The 15866-nt window shown below is 39.0% G+C and overlaps 1 protein-coding gene across 5 annotated transcripts in view; it reads right to left on the bottom strand.

The window, feature by feature from the left end:
• The window catches only part of Mbd5 (methyl-CpG binding domain protein 5), a 143984-nt gene that overhangs the window by 71820 nt on the left and 56298 nt on the right, over positions 1-15866 (bottom strand). For 2 of the 5 annotated variants that reach the window (XM_052725937.1, XM_052725940.1), the window contains one exon: positions 815-992. The gene's annotated coding sequence lies outside the window, so the exon portion shown is untranslated. Of the gene's footprint in view, positions 1-814; positions 993-9451; positions 9502-11810; positions 11940-15866 lie in introns of all 5 variants that reach the window. The other 3 variants (XM_052725936.1, XM_052725935.1, XM_052725939.1) reach the window with 3 other exon arrangements.

The following is a 15866-nucleotide window of genomic DNA, read 5'->3' as shown; positions in this document are numbered from 1 at the left end:
CTCTCTCTCGCCCTGGTCACTGTCATTAAGTATTTCTTCTTTGTTCTCTTGTAGTATTGTAAGTTCAGGTGTCATGTTTAAGTAAGAAACCATTTTAAATGAGAAACAGGTTACCCGTAAAGTAAAAACATGGTAACAACTTAGTCAACAAGACACTCATCCAAGACAGCATTTCACTGTATGTATAAATACCTAGGACCACACAGATCCACTAGACCTCCAGCCAATATAATTAAATACAGTGTAACTGTGGTCTGATAAAAGCTCTGATACATTTTCTCAAGAAACAAGAGAGTGCTTTTGTGTGTATTTTAGAGATGGATTCTCTAAAGCATACAAGCTACATGAAATAAGTGCTCTTTTATTGTGTTTAAGCTCAGACATCAGAAACAAAATGAGTAGCGATATTTACAAATGTTGTGTGAGACTGTATGTAATGTCTTCAAAGAGAATCATGTTGGCATGGGACTGATTCTCAGTGGAAAGCTGAGAGTGGCCATGAAAATGTGTTGCCCAAAGAAAACTTATGCACAAAATACTCAAGTTGGAGACTTGCAAGGGAATTTCAAAAGCTCAAAATGAAGCAGAAAGTAACTCAGAAGATATTATCAATGAAAAGCCAACTCTGTAGAAAATAAAGTCTCTAACAAATAAATTAAAAATGTAATGCTAGTTATAAAAAAGAGGACTTTGGATCAAACTCTAATTACAAAAGTGTTGGCTTATAGTTAATAATAACAACAACAACAGAAAATATTGCCAATGCAGTATTTAAATCAAAAGACTTCAATGAAAATATATAACTCCTGTTTACCTGAGAAACTGGACAGTTGAGTGCGGTAACAGTAGGTCAACATTCCTGCCTTGCCACAGTTATCTGGAGCAAAGCAGTGGCTGCTCCTCCAGAAAGGGCTTGTCTCTCCAGCTTGCTTCAGCGGCTTCCTGCTTCATTCCACCATTCTGGCCTCTGTGAGCGATTAAGTTTCCAACTTCTGGAATAGAAAGGACTTTGAGATAAGTGCTGAAGCATACACTTTAGCCCTGGTAAGAGGCAAGATTAATTTTTATTCATCATTTAAACTGTATTTTCACTTCTTCCAAAGGGTGTGGGCTCAGCACGCAGTAGGCTAGCACACACTTTTGGTATGTGCAGGAGCATCACTAAACCAGTGAAAGCTACAAGCACGCAGGTAACCATCTTATTAATGACACTGAGTTGGCCCTTAACTGGTGATTCTTGAGTCAGGGACTACATGAAGAACTCCTAATTCATGTATCTTCTACATCTGCACTGTTTGCAATATCATGTTACCATTATCTTGGGAACTCATACTAGCATCAGAAAAGTATATAATTTACTTTTTATTAAGAGATACAAAATTTCATTGATTTTTTTACCCTTGAAAAGATAATTTTCTTTTAGAAAATAATAAAAAATCCATGAGCTTTTTCAAAGGTATGCTTAAGACTTTACACTTAACCTGTTGTATCCTGGCTTTCAGTGACATTTGTTTGTCATGGGGTATGATAAGGATTTTCCTCATCCCAGGTAAAATTATTCCTATAGTCATATAACTTATTTTGTTCTGTTTCCATATCAATGGAAAACCTTCTGAGAATAATATGAATTCTATAAATTCTTACATAATTAAGTTGGTGATGTGGACAGCACTTACAAGTTCTTCAGTGAGAAAACAAACTCCAAAATAAAAAAGCTAACTGGCATGGAAATTAGATATTTGTAATAATGAGGATATGTGTAGACCAGGGTTGTGTAATATTATTTTAAGATATGCTACATTTGTTTATGCTGTGGAACATTTGTTTATTGATGCAAAGGCGTGTTGCATTCTTTTATGTTGCATTTGTTTAACTCAGTGAAGCTCTGTTACTTTGCCTGTCTAAAACAATTAATTGGTCTAGTAAAGATATGAATGGCCAATAGCAAGGTAGGGGAAAGGTCAGGTGGGGCTGGCAGACAAAGAGAATAAATAGAAGGAGAAATTTGGGTAGAAAGAGATCTAGGAGGAAGAGGAGATCGAGGAGCGAGAAAAGAAGGGGCCAGCTACAGACACAGAATAAGAAGTAAAGAAAAGTATACAGAATAGATAAAAAGAAAAGCCCAGAGGCAAAAGGTAGACAGGATAATTTAAATTAGGTAAAGCTGGCTAGAAATAAGCCAGGTTAAGGCTGGGCATTCATAAAAAAGAATAAGCCTCTGTGTGTATTTATTTGGGTGCTGGGTGGCTGGCCCCCAAAAGAGTGAAGACAAAAACAAAGAAGAAAACCAAAATAAACCAAAACCAACCAACCAACCAAACAAAAACCAATAACATTTTGGTGTACCAACGTGAGGCTCTTGAATATTTATTGAGAGCCCGAGAAAGCTGAAAAGAACCAAAAAAAAAAAAAGACACATTTCCTTTAAGAAGTTCTGTTGTACAGAAACAGCCCTTTTTTTTATGTTAAATACAAATAAAAAAAAAAAAACTAGGTAAAAATGCCTGCCTGCCACAGTGAGGGGCACTGGCATTCCCTACCTTGGAGGGTTAAATGTAGTTCCTGGTCAAAGGTGCCTCCGACCAGGCCATGAGCTTTAGGCTTGGAGCCAGCCAACAGAGCTGCAGGGAGGACCCAGATGTAGCTTAGCAGTTTAAAGTTTGTTCACAGTCAAAAAAGGCTAAAACATATACAGTAAAAGAGGTCCAGATGGGAAAAACCTCTAAACATGTTCCAGTGTGTTTGATAATGCCTGTCTAAAACACCTGATTGGTCTGGTAAAGAGCTGAATGGCCAACAGCAAGGCAGGAGAAAGGATGGGTGGGGCTGGCAGGCATAGAGAAAAAATAGGAGGAGAAATATGGGGAGAAAGAGATCTAGGAGGAAGAGAAGGAGAGAGGACATCAGGGGCCAGCCATCCAGCTACACAGCAAGCCACCAAGTAATAAGTCAAGAAAGTTATCTAGATAAAAGGCCACAGGCAAAAGGTAGATGGGATAATTCAAGTAAAGCTGGCTAGAAACAAGCCAAGCTAAGGCTGGGCATTCATAAGTAAGAATAAGAGTCCGTATGATTTATTTGGGAGCTGGATGGTGGGCCTATTGAAGAGCCAAAAGAGGAAAAGACTAGAGATAAACAACAGACCCGAGGCCCATTATCTTGAGAGGACTGACAAACTCCACGTCATGTCTTAGTTATTCTATAGGGTAACCCTCCACTGGTGTGTATTCCCTGACAGCCAGATTACTATGTTTTCTGTGTGTTCTGTGTCACTTGATTCAAACCAGTGACACTGTTGGAAAACCAGAAATATTTTAGGGTCAGATGAGGACAGGAGAATGTAGGACAGGATATGGGCAGTATCCTTGAACAGTGTGTTAGTTCCCCACAAAGCAGCAGTTGAAGGGAGGTGCAACCAAAGTTAAATGCTGGCTTCAGTAATCCTTATGTATCCAGACAACATATTCGTCATATATTCACGGTGTATCAATCTTTGTGAAGCACTCTGATAGCCATTAGAAACCCAAATACTAGGAGAACACAGTCCACACCTCAAAGTACTTACTACCTGGGAAGAGAAGGGAGTTAATTAGCCAGGTTAACACTTAATGGTCTTGACTATGGTAGAGATAAGTATGGAATGTTAGAAGAGCATAGAACTAGTCTACTTTTCAAGAAAAAGGTTGGTAGAGGGCAATGGCTATATCTAGGGCTGCACAGAGGTTGTTAGATAGGCAAAGAAAGGCCACCAGGGGACTAGAGACTTTATCAAATTCATTCAAAAGATTTCCTTTTCCAAACCATTAATATGAAAGTTTACATTTCTGCCTATTGATAATGTTTCCAACACTGTACTCATTTTTAGCTGATAAACATAAAGGTCTCATTTTGTCAGACCTTTAATTGTGACATGGCAAGTGATAAAGCTGTGAATATCTGCCTGATTCTTGAAATGGAAAATGATGATGTGACATCTACAGGAACTAACAGTGTTATTTAAAAGAAGTACTATCAAAGAATGGTTATTTGTTTCATTAAGAAAATATGAATTAACACATGGAAGGAAAAAGGAAAATTGAAAGGGAAGCTGAGTGCTTACAACTAAAACAATACGTGGGAGGTGGAGGCAGGAGGCTTGAGAGTTCAAAGTCAACCTTAGCTACAAAATGATTTTGAGGCCAGTGTGGGCTAAAGGTGCCCCAATCTTACACACAAAACCAAACAAGCAAACAAGTCAAAAGGAGCTAGACACAGGCCAGGGAGTACTAGACAATGTAATTCAAGTTATAGGAAACTATATTCTTTATGAAAGGAATCCTGAGTAAAAGAAAGATGATGGCTACAGTGCTAAACAGATAAACATAGAAATGAAACTAGAATTATGTTATCTTCTAGGAACATGTTGGATGCTTTATACATAAATATGTTAACTCATTTAATCTTTAGTATGACTATACAAGGGAAGTCCAGCTTTTTTTTTTTTTTTTTCTACACAGGGTTTCTCTGTGTAGTTTTGGTGCCTTCCCTGGATCTCACTCTGCAGACCAGGCTGGCCTCAAACTCACTGAGATCTGCCTGGCTCTGCCTCCTGAGTGCTGGGATTAAAGTCGTGTGCCACCACCACCTGGCCTCTCCAGCTTTGATATAATTCATGTACACTTTCTTATACCCAGAGTATTATCATTATCTAGGATTTATACATCTTACTGTTTATACTATTCCTATTTGTCTCCTCTGAAAAGAAGGCAAGCATTGTAAACACAGGGGATACAGTAAACATCATAACAGACAAAAATCCTTAAGAATTTCTTTGCTTTGAGTTCAATAACTTCTCAAAGACTAATTTTGTAGTGTGTTTTTCCCCCAAGACACAAAGTGCTTTATAAATGCTTAAGTTAAAATATTTGCCAAAAATATTTTCTGAGTGGATCATGAACAGAGCTGATCATTAAGTGTATGCTTGCCATGCTCACCACTCTCACTGTAAGATAGGGAGCTAGAGAATACAGTTCCTGCTTCAAAGAACACTGAGGAACTGAAACCAGGTAGAAGCATGAAGAATGCCTAGGACATAAAATGAGAAATCCTTGTATTTCATGATCTCTACTCCTCAATCAGCAAATGGTATCTAAAATACCAACTCATCTTTCCTCCCTACCATCAAAATACAAGCCTAACTAAACAGTATTGTAATGTTCATAATATTATGAGCTGGAACTGACCTGAAAGCTTCCTTCTTGATGACTAGCTTTCATGGTACCAGAAGACACAATGCAAGCTTCCAAAGGAAGGAAGAAACCAACGGTCCTACCCAGCTATGATATCTATGAACCACAATAATAATAATAACCATGACATGATAAGCCTAAGGGTACAGTAGTAGTATGCATAACTTGGTGGTAACAAACAGCTCTCTAATTGGACTTAAGGCTTACTCCGTATCAAGAATCTTAAATGGTCTTATTAATAAAAAAAAACCCAGTGCCAGCTATTGGGGTAAATTCTGAAAGATCAGAGAGACAGAATAAGCCACAACTAACCTCACCTAGCCAACTTCTCAGCTGAACTTGTTTCCTCAGACTGGAAGCTTCTGAATCCTCATCTGAGTGGGTCGCAGCTGAACTGCTGCTAAAAGCCTAAAAGCTTATAAAGCCTCTAGTTCTTGCTTCCTGCCATCACTTCCTGGGATTAAAGGTGTGTGCCACTATGCCTGGCTCTGTTTCCAGTGTGGCCTTGAAGTCACAGAGATGCAAATGAATCTCTGCTTCTCAAGTGATAGGATTAAAGGTGTGTGTGCCACCATTTTCTGGCCTCTATGTCTGTCTAGTAGTTGTTCTGTTCTCTGACCCCGATAAGTTTATTAGGGTGCACAATATATTGGGGGATGCAATATCGTCACATTACTCAATACGATGGAACTCATACTTGGTATAAGAAACTTAGGCAAACTATTCAGTGCTAGTGAAGTCATGGATCCTGGAGGCGAACATACAATCTCCACTTTACTAAATTAGCATAACCTCTAACTACATTTTAAATATTTGTCCTTGTATCCACAGGTAAGTGTAGTCCTTACTGCTCATCAAGGAAACTTCTCTTTGCAACAGACAGAGACCATTATGAAAAAGCACAACCAATCAAAATGCAGAGTTGTGGAAAACAGCCCAAAAGATATACCTACAGTTACAACTTCTACACCTAAGGCTCAGGGATCATTGTGGAAGATGGGGCTAAAAGATTGTAAAAGACAGAGAACAGGGAGTTTGCTATAAGATTATGTTTTCTAGAAATGTGTGGCTGGGAGGTGGTGGCACACCTGTAATGCCAGCACTCAGAAGGCAGAGGAAAGCAGATCTCTGTGAGTTTGAGGCCAGCCTGGTCTACAGAACTAGTTCCAGGTCAGCTAGAGCTATACAGGGAATCCCTGTCTTAAAGAAACCAACCAACCAACCAACCAACCAACCAAAAACAATGGCACCCATAGGTTCATATATTTGAATGCTTATTCACCAGGGGGTGGCACTATTTGAGAAGGATTGGGATGTGTGTCCTTGTTGGAGGAAGTGTGTCACTGGGGTTGGGCTTGGAGACTTCAAAAGTCCATGTCAGGCCCAGTCTCTTTTTCTCTCTTGGCCTGTGAATCAGGATGTAGCTCTCAAATCCTTCTGCCATGCTTGCCACGATGTTTTCTACTATGAAGCTAACAGATTAAATCTCTGAAACTGTAAGAGAGCCCCCAATTAAATGCTTTATTTTATAAGAGTTGCCTTGGTTGTGGTGTCTCCTCACAACAATAGAACAGTGACTAAGACAGGCAGTCAGAAACTAAACTCATAAAATCTTACCAATATGACCACCTAAACAAGAGCCCAACAAGAACAACAATAGACACTCGAGCACGGTCGGGGGAAAGTCCAAGAGGCCGCCTTCCTACACAAAGAACTACGGACCACCAAGGATTGCTCAGAGTGGGAGAAATAGTCTTCCCCAAGGAAGAACACACCATTGATTACCCAACACTCAATACTTAGCTCTGAAAACATATATACAAGTAACATCATACACACTGAGCAGGTTGTATCTGTACATTTAGGAATGTATGTAAATATGTATGTAACAACAATTAATGAAGAAAGAGGCTATAGATGTGAAGGAAAGCAAAGAAGGGTATATGGTAGGCTTTGGAGGAAGGGCAGGGAAGGGGGAAATGATATAAACATATTATAATCTCAAAAAATAAAAGAAATAATTAAAAAAGAATAACACTGGAAGCAGTATTTCAGACTGGAGAAGAAGCAGCATAGCCAAGAGAATATGGGAGGAGAACAAATGGAGCTAAAATTACTGACACACAAACCAGGACTAAGAGCACAAACAGCAAAAACAAGCAAAAATGACACCCTTCATTAGTAACTCTAAATTTAGTGGCCTTAATTTCTCAATCAAGACACAGGTTAGTAGAATGGATTAAGTATTAAAACCTACCTTTCTGCTGTTACAAGAAATTAATCTTATTTTCAAAATAGGAACCATCTTAAATAAAAGGATGGAAAATGTATTGTAAACCAATGGAATCAGCTAAGGCGCAGGTTTCAATATCCTAATATCTGACAAATAGACTTCACACTAAAACAAATCACAAGAGATAAAGGAAAACAATTCTAATTAAAGAAACAATCAACTAAGTAGACATTATAATCCTAAACACATATGCACTAAACTCAGGCACATCCAAGTTCATAAAAAGTGTATTGATGGACTTAAAGACACAGATTAACTCCAGCTCAGTAAGAGCAGCTGGTTTTAATACAGTACTTACTCCTAGAGCAGGTTATTAGGACAAAAAATAAAAAGAGAAACATTAGAACTGAATAACACCATGTAGGGCTAGAGAGATCTCTCAGTAGTTAGTAGAGCTTGCTGCTTTCCCAGAGGACCTGTTCAGTTCCCAGTACACACGTGGTGGCTGACAAACTTCTGTAACTCCAGTTCCAAGGGATGTGATGCTCTCTTCTGGCCTTGGCAGATACCAAGCATGCACACAGTGCTGTAAATACATGCAGGCAAAATACTCATAGATTTATAAATAAAATATCTTTAAATGGAACATCAAATGGATACAAGAGGTACCTACAGAATACTTCATTAAAACACACCAAAAATATACATTCTAGTCAGAAGCCTACCAAAGCTCCTTTAAAATAAAGCACATTTTGGAACTTAAAACAAACCTTAAAAAACATAGAAGAGCTGAAATAATTTCATGTATCCTATCTACTATAATGTAATAAAACCGAAAACCAACAACAAACACATGAAGATTAAACAACTCAGTACTGAATGACGAATGGGCAAAAGAAGTCAGGAAACACACAAACAGTACTGGAATTAAAGGAAAATTAAAAGATAACACAATAAAACTTCTGGGAGAAATTAAAAATAGCCCTCAGAGGGAAATTAATAGCTCTGAGCACTACACTAAAAATAAGAAAAGCACAATAAATAACAATGATGTAACTGAAGATTTTGAAGAACCAAGAACAAACCAAACCAAAATCCAGCAGATAGCAAGAAGTAATAAAAGCCAAACAAGACATTAATGAAATAGAAACACAGCTAATAATACAAACAACCACTGAATCGAAGAGGTGGTTCTTTGGGAAGATAAACAGGATTGACAGATCTTTGGCCAAAAGAAAAAGAAATGACCCAAATGAACAGAATCAGAGATGAACAGGGAAACATCACAACAGACACCAAAAGAAATAAGCAAATACTTTAAAAACCTAGACTTATACTCCATTAAGTTAGAAAATCTTAAAAGAATGAACAAGTTTCTAGAATCATCCTAACCATCCAAAGCACCAAAAAGGAGACCAGCAATCCACACAGACCCACAACAAATGAGATCAAATAGAGATAAAAGCTTCTGACTAGGATGAGCAGTCTGCTATGGTCAGGCCTTAAGATTTTTTTTTTTTTGATATTGTAATGTAATTACAGCATTTCTTCCCTCCCTTTCCTCCCGTCAAACCCTTCCTTATACCTTTCCTCATTCTCCTTCAGATTCATGGCCTCCTTTTTTTTTTTAACTGTTATTGCATGTATATATGTATATACATATATTCATACATATAACCTGTTTAGTCCTTATAATGTTACTTGTATGTTTGTTTTCTGGGCTGACTTTTGGCATCAGGCAACCAATTGGTGTGTTCTTCGATGGGAAGACCACCTTTCCCAGCTTTCCTCAGTTGACTACAGGTCTAACAGCTCTTTAATAGAACTTAAGACTGGCCCCACAAGAGGGAAATCATGCCTGGTACCAGAAATCCAGCTAACTACTCAAGGCTAGTGAAGTCATGGCTATTGGAGGAGAACCTATAATTCTAATTTACTAAAGCAGCATAATCCCTAACAACAATCTATAAGCAGTTGTCCTTATACTCACATGTAAGTGTAGTCTTCACTCATCATCAAGGAAACTTCCCTTTGCAATAGCTGAAGAACACAACAGAAAACCACAACCAATGAAAATGCAGAGTTGTAGAGACTAGTCCCAATGGATACATCTATAAAATACTCCTGCACCTAAGGCTCAGGGAATATTATGGAAGAGGGGATGGAAAGATTGTAAAGGCCAGAACATCAGAAGTCTTCTGTAAGATTGTGTATCCTACTACCATCAGGAGCTACATCCAGAAAAGTCTCACCAACTTCAAAGTCTCAGTTACACTCCAACATGAGCTGAAGAAGGATGACACCAATGGACATACCAAACTGGATAAGGACAAGCTCACAAGGCCTCAACCCTATGCCAAGAACTAAGTGCAACTGAAGAAAGCTGGAAGCAGGAGAGGTGGTCTTCCCCAGGGAAGAGCACACCAATTGGTTGCCTTGTGCCAAACTGTCAGCCCTGAAATTCCTTCTTGTTACACTTGCTTTCTGTTGGTTACTTTTTGGTTGCTGTCATAAAACACCATGAACAAGGCAACTTATAGAATAAAGAGTTTATTCTGGTTGATGGTTCCAGAGGATTAAAGTCTATAATGGTGGAGATATCGTGACTGTAGGCAACAGGCATGTCACCAGGAGCAGGAATCTGAGATCTCACAGCTTGAACTGCAAGCATGAGAGAGCAAACTCAAAACCTACCTCCAGTGGCACACGTCCTCAGCAAGTTTCAACTCCTAAACCTCCCCAAAGCAACTGGAGAACAATTATTCAAATATATGAGGCTACTGGGGACATTCTCAAATTATCACATGTTTGAAGCACTAGTTAGAGCAATGTGAGAATAGAAGGAAGTTGAAGGGATACAAGTAATAAAAGAGGTCAATTTATTCCTATTTACAGATGATATAATGTTATATATAAGAAATTCCAAAAATTTCAATAGAAAACTTCTAGAAATGATCAACACTGTAAAGTGGCAATAATGAACACCCAGGGAAAGTGTTCATTGAAATATTATGATTTCCAATAGTCTCAAAATATCTAGAAATAAATCTAACCAAGGAGTAGAAAGACCTTTACAAGGAAAAGTTAAATTCCTGAAGAAAGAGACTGAGGAAGTCACTAGAAGATGGAAAGACAGCTATGTTAATAACTTGGTAAAGTTACTATTGTGAAAATGACTATTCTACCAAAATAATTTACAGATTCAATACAACAAAAATCTCCATGACACTCCTAACAGAAATAGAAAAATATTTATTCTAAAATTCATATCGAATCACTAAAGAGGCCAGATAGCCAAAGCAATCTTAAGCAGAAAGAATAATATTTAGGATTACCATAGCAGACTCCAAGCGGCATTTCAGAGCTATGGTAATAAAGACAGCATGGCATTGGCACAAAACAGACATGTAGATAAATAGAACAGAATATAAGACCCAAGCATAAGTACATGTAATCACAGCCATCACGTATTTGACAAAGATGCCCAACATATACACTGGGGAGAAGATGGCATCTTCAACAAAGGGTGCTGGGAAAACTGGATGTCCACATGTAGAAGAATGACATTAGAGCAATATGTACAAAAATTAACTCCAAATGTATCAAGACTTTAATGTGAAACCCAAGACACTGAAACTACTAAGAGAAAGCATAAACAATACCATGTAAGATATAGGTGTAAGCAAGACTTTCTGAATAGGACTCCATTCACTCAGGAATTCAATGTAACAAAGCACAAATATGGTCTCATAAAAGTAAAAAGCTAAGGAAACAGTCAAGTTTCCTGATGAGGATGCTCGGAGAGTGGGAGAGACTCTTTACCAGCTGTTCATCTGAAAGAGATGTATACAGAATATACAAAGTACTCAAAAGAACAAAGAGTCAAGGAAAAAGAATGACCCAATTAAAAACAGATCTGAATAGAGAGTTCTCAAAAGAGTCTGATAAAGACATCCAAAGTCTCTCACTCTCTACACACTTCGGATCTCTGTGTGAATTACCATCTACTGCAAGAAGAAGCTTCTCTGATGCTATATCGGGTATAGCAATGTATCTGTAGGAGGCACTTTATTCCTATGTTTCTTTAGCAGGATAATAGTAATAAGTTTGCTTCTAGGGTCCATGATCTACCTATATTCAGGATTTTAGCCACTTTAGCAGTGTTACATATGGGTTTCTTCTCATGGAGTAGGCCTTAACTCCAATTTTAAAAGGGAAGTGGCTACTCCTATGACAACATATGACGCTGTGCCTAACAGCTTCCAGGCAGGCCATTGTTGTAGGCCACAGGATTTGCAGTTTGGGTTATATTGATGACGACTTTTCTTCTTTAGTAGCATGCAAAGTACCTTCCAGCACCATGAAAGTTAGTCAATACTGGTGAAACTTCTAGCTGGGCACCAGCTCCATTTCTCCATGCTCGATGACATAAGTAAGTTGGTGTCTTTATCAAAACCCTCCCCTCAAGGCTCAAGGATCTGTGTGGAAGAGGAGGAGGAAAGACTGTAAGAGACAAACGTGGTGGATGACTTGAAAGAAACAGCATCTTACACAGACACACACACACACACACACACACACACACACACACACACACACACACACACACACACACGAACTCATAGAGACTATGACAGCATGCAGAAAATTGCACAAGTTCAACCCAGACAAAATCTCAGAACTGGAAAGAGGAAGTGGACACAAAATCCCACCCCTAACCAAGAAGCCACTTGCAATTAATATCTGCTGAAAAAGAGAAAAATCAACTTTTTCCAAATGGAGTGTCATTGGGAATATCAACCATACTCCAGGGTAGGCCCCATGCCCAGAAGTAGTTGGTCAACACAAAGTGGACTCCAATTTTTTTTGGCTGTTTTTTTTCCCCCTTTGTTTTGTTTTTCTCTTCTCTTCTGCAAGAGAAAATGAATGTAAAGTTGAGAGGGTATGGTGGCAGTGAGGATCGGAGAGGAGTAGGGGGAGAGGTAAGAATAAGAAATATATTGTATGAAACTTTTTAAATTAAAAAAGGATTTAACATAATTAATTAATCATTAATGATTAGGGAAATGCAAACTAAAACTCTTTGAGACTTCATCTTAACCAGTCAGAATAGCTACAACAAGGAAAACCACCACCACCAAATGTTGGCAAGGATATGGGGAAAGAAACCCTCATTTATATAATATATATATATATATATATATATATATATAAATATATATTATATATATATGTGTGTGTGTGTAAGTATTGTGTGTGTGTGTGTGTGTGTGTGTGTGAGTGAGTGAGAGAGAAAGAGAGACAGAGAGAGAGAGAGAGACAGAGACAGAGAGAGAGAGAGAGAGAGAGAGAGAGAGAGGCTCCAGAGAGGGGATAGAAGGGTACAGATGCAATGGGGAAGAAAATGAGAAAAAGGGCAGTGGCTAATTTAAGTGGAGAGGTGGGAGAGACGGCAACAGCGAGAAAGCAGCAAGGAAGAGCATCAAAGAACACTGCAGGTGACTGAAGAAAGTCCACAGGGAAACAAACTCGGATTATTAAAATATAGATGTACTATACATAGTAGGGCATGTGTATACATGTATAAATAATCCAAGTGAAGCCACACTGCAGAGGGAGATAATGCTCCCTCCAAGAGTCAGACTATCCAGCAAAAGTCCCAGTGCCAGGCATGGGAATTGTTTGAGTTGCTGACCAGGGAAGTCCGAGACTCCCAAACAATACAGGCTGTTGCCATTGCCTTGGTTGCCTCCCAGAACTTGAAGGTACGATCACTGCTGAAGATGCTACACACCCTGAACAGAGGACTTGGAGGAATCCAGCTGTAACTGTTATACAAGCTGCCAAGAAAGAAAAATCAACCAATAGTCCTACTTAGCTATAATGCCGATAAACTACAACAATGAGCAGATGGCAAGATACACCCAAGGGTCCAATATTGGTGCTTATATCTTGGGATACCCAGGAGCTACCCAATTGGACTTGAGGCCTGCTCAACAGGAGGGAATTCCTATCTGCTACTGTAAACCTAGTCAACTACCCATGCTGATGATGCCATGGATCCTAGAGGAGAACCTATTACTGTCACTTTTTTTTTTTGTTTTTTTTGTTTTTTTTGTTTTTCGAGACAGGGTTTCTCTGTGTAGCTTTGCGCCTTTTCTGGAACTCACTTGGTAGCCCAGACTGGCCTCGAACTCACAGAGATCCGCCTGGCTCTGCCTCCCGAATGCTGGGATTAAAGGCGTGCGCCACCACCGCCCGGCCACTTTTTTGTTTTTTAATTTAATTTTTTTTCTATTTAATTTTTTTTCATTTTACACACCAACCACAGTCCCTCCCCCACAACCTCTCCCTTACCCCATCCCCGATCCACTCCTCAGAGAGGGTAAGGCTTCCCAGGGGGAGTCAACTAAGTCTTACTGCCACTTTCCTAAACTAGTGTAATTCTCAAATGTATTCTAATGACCTATTCTTATACCCACAGGTTGGTGTAACTCTCATCTGTCATCAAAGCAGCTTCTTTTGGCAGAGGATAGAAACCATTACAGAAACTCACAAGTGGTGAAAATTCAGAGAACAACTGATCATGGGGTTCTATCCCCAGTTGATGCATCCACAACTCAACTGCTATACCCAAGGCTTAGGAAACACTGCTAAAGAGGGGTGGAGAGGACCAGGACATCTCCTAAGAGAAGGAGTCTTCTATACATGACAGAGAGCTGCACTCATGAAGTCTTAATAATATGGCTGCCTAAACAAGACTTGTAAAAAGTCAACAAATGCCCTGTTCATATTTTCTCTTATATACTGTTCCATTTCAATGTGCTCCTACCTCAAGGTCTGATCATGGCTTCCATTATCTCAAAGCCTTATCTCTCTTTTTTTTTTTTTTTTTTAATTTATTTTAGTTTATTTTGCAATACAATTCAGTTCTACATATCGGTCACGGATTCCCTTGTTCTCCCCCCTCCCGTCCCCCTCACCCTCCCCCCAACGCCGCCCCCCCCCATTCCCATCTCCTCCAGGGCAAAACCTTCCCCACAGACTGAGGTCAACCTGGTAGACTCAGTCCAGGTAGGTCCAGTCCCCTCCTCCCAGGCCGAGCCAAACAATCCTGCATAGGCCCCAGGTTTTAAACAGCCAACTCATGCAATGAGCACAAGATCTGGTCCCACTGCCTGGATGCCTCCCAAACAGATCAAGCCAATCAACTGTCTCACCCATTCGGAGGGCCTGATCCAGTGTGGACCCCTCAGCCATAGGCTTCCCTTAAGAACCTGGCAAGAAATTTCATTAAGAAGGATATCTTAAAGTCAGACGAAGAGAGAAAACTGTTGTGGACAGGATGTCAGGGAGAGGTTCAGAGAAGTGAGCCTTCAGAGAGATTTCCCAAACAAAGGAAAATATATGATTTTTATACCCTTTCAGGAGCTGGCTGGAAGTTCCATACCACATGATTTATTTCAACATAGCCTACATGACAAAGACTACACAGGAGCCAGACACTGGACAGGACCATAAATTAGTAGCTGTAAAAATCGCAGTATAGTACAGCTTCTTAACTCTCTGTCTGAGAAAGGGGGTGCTGAATGCTGCAGGGGAAATAACCTGATTTCTTCAAGCTGTGTGATCTGGCCTCTTAGAGAGTTCAGTGTTTTATAGGGGCAGGCTCATGATCAAACACTGATTTGAGAGATTTGAAATAAAACCTGAGATTTCTCCAATTCATAAAAGCTGCCAAATGATGTTTAATATTGACAGACTTCTAATTGTTTTTGGAATCAATTATTGTGAGGAAGTGTATATCTGTTAGGCAATCCTCCATGAATATTTTGTCATACCATGAAGCTTTTACTGAAAGATCAATGTTAAATTCTTAATTAAAAACTCAGAATACCTCCAAAAAAAAAAAAAAAAAAAGAGTCAACAAATGGCAGTTGACAGTCCAACAATGGATGGAGGAAATCTCAAAAGCCTTCTCCACCGGATGTAGAGTTACAGTTAGTGGAGAGAGGGAGGATCAGTTTTCTCAAGGAATGAGACCCCTGACAGTTTATCCAATCCCAAAAGCTCAGTTCTAAAGACATATACATATGAACAACACTAAATGGACTCAGCAGTGTATTTGTATACACACATGTCTATATGTTCATAACAGTAATAATTAAAGGAGAAGAGGTCATGAATTTTAAAGGGAGTGGGGGAAGGCATAGGCAGAGATGGAGGGGAGAGAAGGTGCAATGGAAATGATATAAACAAAGTATTCAAATATGAACTCCTCCAAAAATAAAATAAAATAAATTGAAAATCTAAAATTACTAAAAATTTAATTTACTTTGTTTTAAGTTTATTGAAGCCCATCGGTAAGAATAGGTTATTTTGATTAGTAAAATGTATAATACAAT

The sequence above is a fragment of the Peromyscus californicus genome, unplaced genomic scaffold (assembly GCF_007827085.1).
Source record: "Peromyscus californicus insignis strain IS unplaced genomic scaffold, ASM782708v3 Scaffold_7__1_contigs__length_154581171, whole genome shotgun sequence".
Classification (NCBI taxonomy): domain Eukaryota; kingdom Metazoa; phylum Chordata; class Mammalia; order Rodentia; family Cricetidae; genus Peromyscus; species Peromyscus californicus.
Note: the sequence above shows the minus strand (reverse complement) of the source record. Positions and strands in the feature narration are given on the sequence as shown.